The 11,213-nt window shown below is 36.1% G+C and overlaps 1 pseudogene; it reads left to right on the forward strand.

The window, feature by feature from the left end:
• The first annotated feature begins 3,721 nt into the window (after window positions 1–3,721).
• Window positions 3,722–6,621, forward strand: LOC112855645 (olfactory receptor 4K3-like; annotated as a pseudogene).
• Window positions 6,622–11,213: the final 4,592 nt, after the last annotated feature.

Here is an 11,213-nt window from a genome sequence, read left to right on the forward strand (position 1 = left end):
TCAGATGGACGCTAAGTCCACAGTGTTTAGACTAATGGCCTCAGTGGGTATGAGAGAAGTATGCCTACGTTTTTGCTGTTTGGATATTTCCATGCCATTTTATTTAATTATTTCCAGTAGCTGGTTCAGGAAATGCTTTAGGGAAAGCATCTGACAAAAACCTTAGCATTCCAACCTCTTGGCTCAGCACGAGGTCTTTTTTGGGTGGTTTCTACATTGCTTGTCTTAATTTTCCTCCATGTTCCCATAAATGTTTGTGTAACTGAAAGCTGGAAATGAGAGTGGTTTTATTTTCCAATTACCTACAGCCAATTTATTTGCCCACGTAGCAAGACCCCTAGTTTAAGAGACTATTAACATCTAAAGGTGTCAATGACCGATAAGCCTAATTCCTCCTACAATGCTAAGTAAGGGTACTTGATAGCATCTATCATGCAAATTTTCCCTTACCCTCTTCCTCAGAGTTTTGCTGCCTTTAGGGCTTATTGTGGCTGATTTGCAAAGAGCAACAGGCTTCATTTTGGAAACTATATCAATAACCAAGGATTGCTTGGTTTGATCTAACCAGGAAAGAATCAAATGGTTTAAACCTAGGCTGTCCAAGCTTGGGTGGCTCAGTCAGTTGAGCATCCAACTTGATTTTGGCTCAGGTCATGATCTCACAGTTTGTGAGATCCAGACCCAAGCTCCACGTCAGACTCTGTGCTGATAGAGCAGAGCCTGCTTGGGATTCTCTCCCTCTCTCTCTGCTCCTTCCTCACTTGTGCACATGCACTCTGTCTCTGTCTATGTCTCTTTCAAAAACTAAATAAATACATTTAAACCTAGGCTGTCCAAGCTAGTAGCTACTAGACATATAAGGTTATTTTAGCTAACTGCTCTTTCTTTGTTTTCTTTTCTTTCTTTCCCCTTCCCTTTCCTTTTCCTTCCTTCCTTCTTTCCTTCCTTCCTTCCTTCCTTCCTTCCATTATGTTGTTCTCTCATCCAGGCCCACTTCCTCTTTTTCATGGTTTCTCTGCAGTTTATATGATGCAGTTTTGAATTATCACATTAGAATACCTTCAAACAATATCTTATCAATTCACATATACTGAACTTCTCTATCCTCTCTCTCCTTCGTACTATATTATTATGTCATCCTTTTATTTGTACATATTATAAATGTAATAAATTGTCATTACAGCTTCATTTAACATTTCTGGTGGCCATGAAATATTTAATCTTCTACCTGCTCAAAAATGTTTCTATTTCACTCTTAATTTTGGTATAGAATTCTAGTTTGAGAGGGTTTTTTTTCTTTTCCTATTTTAAGTAGAGTTTGCATAGTTTAAAAAAAGTGTAGAGTTGTTCATTTTTTGTTCTTCTGTATATAATGTATCTTTTTGCCTCTGACGGATTTTGAAATTTTATAAATTGCTCATTTTCAGCAATTATTATACGTCTTGAAGTGATTTCTTTGTTTTTCTTGAGGAATTCAAACCTAATTTTGTTTTGTGAATTGATACTTGATTCATTAGAGTTTTTAAACATTATTTCTTCAAATTTTTGTTTCCTGTCATCTCTGAATCCAATACCACAAGTCTTGGGTCACTTGATATTTCTTATAGGTCACTCAGGTTCTGTTAAATTTTTCCACAATTTTTTTGGCTTTTGCTTTAGTTTCAATGATTTCTATTTTCTATCCAGAGTGATTTTTGTTGTTGATGTTCCTTTGTCTTTCAAATGGAATTTCTCATTTTCTATCCTGTATTTTACAGCCTGAAAAACTCCATACCATCCTTTTTTTATAGCTTTCATTTTTTCTCTGATTCTGTCTTCTTATAAGTTCCTGATTTAAAAATATCTATTCCAGAAACTTTAATTTAAAATTTCATCATCTCAATATTTCTGAATATGGTTTTCTTGACGATTTTTTTCTCTTGGCTATAGGTCACATCTTAACTCTTCTTCCAATTATTAATAATTTTTATATATTTAAATTTTCATATTTAGTATTTAAATATTTATATTTGTATTAATTATTGATAGGATAATACAATAGGATATTGTATTAGGATATATACAATAGGATATATAAGTGGTTCTCAACCAAGGGACATTTGGCAATATGTGTGGACCTTTTTGGGTGTCACACACAGGGGGATACTACTGGCATGTAAGAGACAGAGGCCGGGAATGCAGCTAAATATACAGTGCCCAAGGCAATCTCTCACAAAAGAAAATTATCCAGCTTATTCAACCACATGGATGTGTTCCCTATAGACACCCCTCTTTGCTTATCAGAGCTCTACAATTATACTATCCTTATTTTATTTTATTTTTTTTTAAATTTTTTTTTCAACGTTTTTATTTATTTTTGGGACAGAGAGAGACAGAGCATGAACGGGGGAGGGGCAGAGAGAGAGGGAGACACAGAATCGGAAACAGGCTCCAGGCTCTGAGCCATCAGCCCAGAGCCCGACGCGGGGCTCGAACTCACGGACCGCGAGATCGTGACCTGGCTGAAGTCGGACGCTTAACCGACTGCGCCACCCAGGCGCCCCTATACTATCCTTATAAATGATATGGATGTTATACTAAATTTGTTAGAACATTCAGCCACTTGACAGAAAAAGTAAATTAAGTGAGACAGTGAAAAGCCAGCAGCAAGCATCCATTTGTGCCAAGTCTGAGTACTGTACCTTCCAATCTACTCAATTCATAGGCAGGGAGGTAAAGTCAGAGCCCATATATTGAAGCCTTTATTCTACCTTATGTAAATGAAGGTAAGAAGCCATCTCCATGTGGCCAACCATAGATTCAAGTGTCTAAAATTCAGAGTGTTTATTATTGCTACTCTCCTGACTTTCAGCAGCACTTGCAGGACTGACTCCTAGATTCTCAATGTTCTATATTCCATCTACTAAATTTTGTTTTTCTTGGTCCCGCTTTTCAGTTAGAAAACCAGTTGGCCTCTCCTTAACTGATATGCCCCTTACTATTATGCATTTTAAAAACAGATTTCAAGAGGAAAGTGTCCTCCTCTTTGCCCATGGAGGGCCAAAAAATCTATTCCTTATCCTCTAAAAAGGGGTCAAGGAACTTGTAAATTTCTTTACCAACTCAGATACCACTTTACTCAAGATTAGTGCAGATATGAGTTACGTATTGCTGGCTTCAATTTTCTTCAGGCATCTTGGTCTATGACAGAAGTTCCTCATAACCTTTGGTAAGAAATTATGTCCATTCTTTTTAAAAAATTTTTTGGTTCATGCTCTCTCTCTGTCTCAAAAATAAATAAACGTTAAAAAAATTTTTAAAAAGGGCACCTGGGTGGCTCAGTCAGTTGAGCGTCTGACTTCAGCTCAGGTCATGATCTCGCGGTCCGTGAGTTCAAGCCCTGCATCGGGCTCTGTGCTGACTGCTCAGAGCCTGGAGCCTGTTTAGGATTCTGTGTCTCCCTCTCTCTCTGACCCTCCCCCATTCATGCTCTGTCTCTCTCTGTCTCAAAAATAAATAAACGTTCAAAATTTTTTTGGATTCAATGTTGTTCAGTACTTTTGATTTTTTTTTTTGCACCTTTTCGTAGATTTTAGTAAGCAACGTTAAGTGAATATTAACTTTAACTCATAGACTTGAATCTATTTTTTTTTAGGTTTCATATACTAACAATCAAACAAATGGAGAAAAAAAAAACATTCCATGGTGTCTGAGGTTATTTTGCTGGGCCTCACAGAATTTCATGAGTGACAGCTTTGCTTATTTTTTTTCCATTATCTATACAGTCACTGTATTAGGTAACCTCATTATCTTTGTAGTAAAACTGGACCCTCAGTTATACTCTCCCAAGTACTTCCTGCTGGAGAACCTCTCCTTTATTGATAAGTCCCTGATCTCCTTGGCTACTCCTAAAATGATCTATGACCTAATTAGTGAATATAAGGCTATCTCCTACAAAACTGCATGGCCCTGATGTTCTTCCTTCACCTATTACACGGAAGTGAGATGGTGTTGCTTGTAGCCATGACGATAGATTCACTGCAATCTGCAAACCCTTTCATTACAAAAATATCATGATCCATTGTATTCACATCGGACTTGCAATTCTGTCCTGGACCACTGGTTTTGTTCACCCTGTGAGCCAAATGGTGTTCACTGTGCCTTTACCATTATGTGGTCCCAATGTTGTGAATAGTTTTTCTGTGATCTGCCTCAGGTCATCAGACTTGCCTGCACTGACACATCTTGGAGCTATAGGTCATTGCATTCAGTGGACTACTCACTTTGTTCTGTTTCACCTTTCTGTTCGTCTCCTATAGCATCATTCTAATTACTGTCCGGCGTCGCTCCTCCACCAGGTCTTCCAAGGCTTTGTCCACTCTCTCAGCCCACATTACAGTGGTGGTGCTGTTCTTTGGACCTTGCAGCTTTATCTACATATGGCCATTCAGCAAGATCTCCATAGATAAGATCCTCTCTGTGTTTTATGCAATTTTCACTCCCCTTTTAAATGCAATCATCTACACGTTCAGGAATAAAAACATGAGGAAAGCAATAAGAAAGATAAAGAACAAGCATGTGAGTCCCAGATCAACCTTTTTTTTTTTTTTTTTTCTCAACGTTTTTATTTATTTATGGGACAGACAGAGACAGAGCATGAATGGGGGAGGGGCAGAGAGAGAGGGAGACACAGAATCGGAAACAGGCTCCAGGCTCTGAGCCATCAGCCCAGAGCCTGACGCGGGGCTCGAACTCCCGGACCGCGAGATCGTGACCTGGCTGAAGTCGGACGCTTAACCGACTGCGCCACCCAGGCGCCCCCCAGATCAACCTTTTAACTGAAACATTACAATCATGAAAGACATCATCATCATTGTTGCCACCACCATCATCCAAAGACACTGAGGCATATGATTTTGTATGAAATATAAGTCACATCTTGAGAACTGGTAATCCTTCCCTACACAACATATATATGCAATAAAACATCCTGAATTATGTATCCAAACACAAACCCTTCCAATATAATCCCATTCATGTATGTTGTAATTTTCAGGTTTTTGTTGTTTTCAGATATTTACTGAGATTAACCATGGATGAGGCACTTTGCAAGTGTTTTCTCTCAACATTATAATGGTGAAAATAGAGCATATTATTAACATATTCTCAGTAGAAAACTCAGCATTACAAAATTTAATGAACTTGCCACAGAAATAACAAGCACTAAACAGAGAATCTAATCCAAACTCTAACTTCAACATCTATGCCTTTATAACAGATTTTCTATCTAAATTTTAATAACATTCATAAATTTATTCTTGTTCCTGCCACATGTTCCCAATAAATAACTCCCAACAAGAGCAAACAAAAAATTCCCATTGACCTGAAAGTAAAAAAGTCCCAGCCATTTCAGTCTCCTCATACCTCTGATTTAATAGAAGAGTTTATTAAGTCAACTGAAAAGATTGATCCCAATAATCAAGGTGTACTAGGCTTAGTGTTCCTCAATAGAGCAGGAAAGATCATATATGAGATTCAAACGATTCTCTGTGGTGTTTCATAATATTTGCATACCAAGTAATAAAAGTAAATAAAAATGTTTTTCACAGGGGCTGCATCAATTTACATTTCCACCAACAGTGCACAAAGATAACATTGTACGGTAACAAACAGTGACTACAATTATTCTAGGGAAAACTGAGTAATGTACAGTAATGTATAGAACTGCTGAATCAACATATTGTACACCAGAAACTAATATAATATTTTACATTTATTATATGTAAAGTAAATGAGAATATTTCAGTTAAGTAAATGAGAATGATATAACCCAATAAAATTTTACATCAGGTTCACCCCACCAAATAAAGAATCATTATCATCAGATTTATTAGCTGACCAGAAAAAAGAAAGCAATTGGCAGTAAAAGAAGACAACCATGGACAACTGAGTTTCCCAACCCATTAGTAACATGCTGATGGTAGAAACCAAGAACATTTTCTTTCCGAATATGTACTAGGATAACTGTGCATTTATGGTATTTATAAAGAAATTTCAAATTCTTTTTTTCTTTTATTTTTCCTCACCAAGAAGATGCTGGTGATTAACTTTACCATTTAGTCTCTAGGCTATGGAATGATCCTGTGGGATTATGATTAAGCTACAGGAGATCCCAACACAGCACTGAGATGGATATAGGAAGCTATGAAAACGTCTAGCTTTCCATTTGGAGAAAAGATAAGAATGTCTTAATTTGTATGCAGGATAAATGAATGTTTTAGCTGAAGCAATTATCTTTGATTGGAAATTTAAATAAAGGTGGAGTGGTGTGTATGGAATCTAAGCAACAAATGGGAAGATGATTCAGAATATTTCTGGTGACTCACTGCCCCATATTAGCTTTTCTCTTTACTAGATAGCTACAAGCCTGAAAATTACTTTTCATGAATTCCTTGTAAACTTAAAACTTACTAGCATCAGGTTCTATCAGTGGAAGACATTGACATGATATTGGAAGGCAGGAAAAAGGGGGAAACTTTACATTCCTCTGCCTTGAGCTGTGGCTGCAGAGTATCCAGCCACCAGGCCACCGGGCAACCATGGACTCCAGAAATACTTTGGAGGGCTCAGCAGCATCAGTAAGGTGGAAGGGTCCAAGGCTCCTAAAGCTTCATCAAGTGCATGATCTCTTACATTCTTACTCAGTAATAGGCTAGAAGTCCCAACACAGTAATGGTGACACTGTCCCAGCAGCATTTATGTATTATGGGTAATTTCTCTTCCTCTTTTGCTATTCCAGCCTTCAAGGTGGTATCTAATTTTGTGGACCTAGATTTTTCATTTGCTAAATAAGATGTAAGAAGTACATGACTACAAGGACCTCCCAGCTCTAACATATAATTATTATACCTTCAATTATAATAAAATATATAAAATATGCAATTGATTTGAGGAAGACAATTCTCCTGTAATAGAATTTCTGTCTAAACTATATAATTCCTTTCCTTTCTATTATATTGTCTTTGTACACTCCTAACAACACACATATTAAATGCAGAACTAAAGAAACCATTTTAGAAACTTGCATGGGATGAGAAGGAGAGGAATAAGAGAAACAAATACTGGGAAAGCTATCAACATAAATGAATGCCACCTTTCCCTCTCAAACAAAATGAAAGGGCAAATTAAAGCTGTAATGTAGGCTTTATTCCTATTAATTACAATATACTTAACTGTATTAATTTCATATCCAAGTTTTTCTGTTGTCAGTGTATCATGGGGCATGAAATTCCATGTAGCAAAGGTATTCATCCCCAATTGTAGCTGCTATATTCATCAAATAATCATTTCTTCAAAGTGCGTCTACTAAAATTACTGTCATAAAGGTCTCCAAAGCAAAATTCCTGCTCACTCACCTGATAATCACATAACACAGACCTTCAAAGAGGGCATGGTGCGTGGCTGTCCTCTGTGTGCTCCTCCAGACCATCATCATCATTTAGCATACACTCTGTGTCCTCCTGGGGGTTGACCTACAAGAACACCATTTTCATCTTTATTTTCCCTAATTTGTATGATTATCCAGTTTTTAAAAATATCTAAGGTAGGAAAGCAATGAATTAAGGTTGGATAATGGTGATAGGATATTTTGACAAGGGCCTGAGTAGAAACGAAAACAAGGAGAACATTACAGGTCATTGGAGAAAAGAGAACAGACACTTCCTGTTCATCTTTACATCTGAATTCAGTCCCTTTTCTAAACGTACCACTCCTCCTACTCACTGTTCTTTCTTCTCTTCTTCCTACAAATCCTCACATATTCTCTGAGTCTTGTCATTTTTGTTCACTGATCATAAGGAATGTGTTCACTTTGTAAGTGTTTTGAAGATAATAGCAACCAAGCCTAAAGCTGTATGTGAAAGTGTCACTTGGAATTGGTCACCAAAATTTTAAAATTGTTACAATATGTTATATACACCATGTACTAAATTAAATATTTTTACTTGGTTTATTGCCAGTTTGACTTGATAATTATGTATCTTTATATTGTCTCTAAACATGCACTGATTCATTCTATATAAGAAAATACAGTGTAATTAACTGTAACACAGAAAGATTCCAACATACTTGTTGAATCATATCTCCTAAGGAATTCTACTGGAACACACGAATTCAATCAATATTTGACAACTAGACCATAAATATACATTCCTTTAACTTTGGAGGCAATATGCATCTTAATACGGCCCCAGATTTAGGATTAGATTGACAGGCTTGAATACCAGCTTTGACCCTTGGTAGCTGTGTAACAGCATAAATCATTAAATACTTCGATGCCATAATTTCTTTATATGCAAAATGAGGATAATAATACTATTCACCTCATGGGATTCTTATGAGCATTAAATGTGTTAATGTATATGAAACATTTAGAGTTTAGCACACAGTAATCACTTAATAGCTATTGATCATTTTTGATCACTCTAGATGCTATGAATAATGTCTAAAAAGCCAAGTAAAGACAATTTAGTATGACATGTCATAACCAGAGCAAACTCTATATGTTAGGGTTGAATCATTTCATTATTTACTCTTACCCACCACTTACATTTACACAGAAGACACACACTTTGCACTGTGAACAACAGTAATACAAGGTATTAGGAAAAGAAGTTCATAAAGATCTGAGGATGAGTACATGTTTCATAAAATTCTCAGTATACTACCCAACAGAAACTAAAAAGCAAAATTATTTTAATGAATCGGAAGGCTTTCTTTCATGTATAAATTAGCTTCTAGGTGTGTGTTTATTTCAGAAACATAGAATAACCTTAAAAAAATAACTTCCGTGATACAGGATAACACAATCTCATCTTCCAAATTATATATTCCTTATATATTTTTGTAACATAATCTCACAAGGAGACAGATAATTGTGATAATAAAAGGCAAAATAAATACTAATATAGCTACTTATCCAATTTGTCCAAGGGAGCAAATTAGTGACGGTCAATATCAATTGACAAAAGAGTATCATTTGAATGAATAAGATAATAGAAAATAAAACTTCCACTCTCTTAATACTTTTTAATTGCTGCATAACTATGAGAATATTGTTTCAGAATGTGACCCATAAAATAATTTCAAATTATAGATAGTGATGCCGACATATTTAAGATTATGTATTCTCATAACACCAACTATTATCATCAATTAGAAATAGTAAAACATCAGTGCTAATTGTGGCTTTATTTTTTTTTTATTCTCTTTGTATAAATGAACTTCCGGATCCTCTATGAATCAAGTAAATGGATCTTAAAAATGGATCTGTAGTGACTGAATTTATTTTACTAGGATTTTCTGGACAATAGGAACCTTGAATTTTCTTCTTTGTAACATTCTCCCTAATCTACAGTGCTACTGTGTGGGGGAACATTCTCATTATGGTCACAGTGACATTAGTTCCATACTTCATTCTCCCATGTACTTCCTCCTTGGAAATGTGTTTTGGATGTGTGTCTCTCCACTGTCACCACGCCAAAGATAATCACAGACTTGCTCAGTGAACACAGGATCTTCTCCATATTAGGCTGCACGACCCATATGTTCTTTATGCACTTCTTTAAGGGTACAGAGATGACTCTTTTAAATTGTTTTTTGTTTGCTTGTTCTTGTTGTTTTTTTGTTTTTTGTTTTTGTTTGTTTTTGTGGTTGTTGTTGTTTTTTTGTTTTGTTTTGTTTTTGTGTTTAGAGAAAAAGAGAGCACACCCATGTGCAATCAGGGGAGGGACAGAGAAAGAGTGGGAGAAAGAATTTCAAGCAGGCACCACACTGATCAATGAGTCCTATGCTGGATCCATCTCAGGACTATGAGACCATGACCTGAGCCAAAATCAAGATTTGGACATTTAACTGACTGAGCCACCCAGGTGCCCCCAAAATATCAGGCATATTAATTTAGGACTATTTATAGGCTGTTTCCCTCACCTAGGATGATCTTCCATCATTTCTCCATCCAGCTAAATTCCTCCTAAAATATACAACCCAGACATAATATTAGATTTTAGAACCCCTTTCCTATATGTCCTTGGCCAATTTAGATTTCTTTTTTTTTTAATTCTTTTACATGTTTATTTGAGAGAGGGACAGAGCACAAGTTGGGAGGGTGGGGTGATGCCAAGAGAGAGGGAGACACAGAATCCAAAGTAGGTTACAGGCACAGAGCCTGATCCAGGGCTCAAACCCACAAGCTGTGAGATCATGACCTGAGCTAAAGTCAGACACTTAAAGATTGAGCCACCAGCTACCCCTAGATTTCTTTTTTTAAAATCATTTATAGCATGCTGTGATTTCCATCCTTTGCACAAGTTATGGCAGTAATACTTGTATAATTATAGTGGACAAAGGTCCACTTTGTCTTTAGGCTGTAAGCTCCATGTATTTCCAGTATCTAACATACATATTGGCACCCAGTAGTTCATGTATATTTATTGAGTGAATAAAGAAAATATGAATTATTTTATTATAGTAGAATATTATTCAATTTCACCTTCACTTAAGCAATACATAGACTTCTTCTATCTTCTTCTAAGACAGAAACTGTTAAAAACACTAAGAGTACACAAGGGCTTATGGTGTTCATGTATTTTAATAAATTACAAGCATTAGAGCCTTGTAATTAAAGCAAAGGAGAATGGAATACATGAAAAATTTCAGTTAAATGGAAGAGGAGAAATAAAGCAAGTTCAGAATATTTGCTATATGCAATTACATTCAACTCTTCATACATGGTAAACATAAAATCTCAGTCTTACATTGTAGCACACCCTATATTAAACAAACCATAACCATTTATAAGGTAAAGTATACATCCAGTGGTAGATGGGATTATTCTCCAACTGATAAAATATTACATGAGAGTTTTGTGTCTATAGTATAGCACACTCAAAATCCTGAGCCCCTCTGTTTACAAAACATCTAAGACTGCTAGAAACATCTAAAATAACCATTAAAATCCATTCAAAATGTTAAAAGAAAGTAAACAAATTACATTTGAGGCCCAATATGAAGCTTGAGCTCCGTTCCAGGAGGATAAACCTGCACTGAACCATTTACTACTCTGAAAACATCTACAGAATGCTATTGCCCAGAGATCCTACAAATTTAGGAGAGTACTATGGATTGGGAATTGGGCCTGAACAGGGATAGAGACCAACTGGAGGCCATGCTGAGTG

Source organism: Puma concolor, chromosome B3 (genome assembly GCF_028749965.1).
Source record: "Puma concolor isolate L17-30 chromosome B3, mPumCon1.1.hap2, whole genome shotgun sequence".
Classification (NCBI taxonomy): domain Eukaryota; kingdom Metazoa; phylum Chordata; class Mammalia; order Carnivora; family Felidae; genus Puma; species Puma concolor.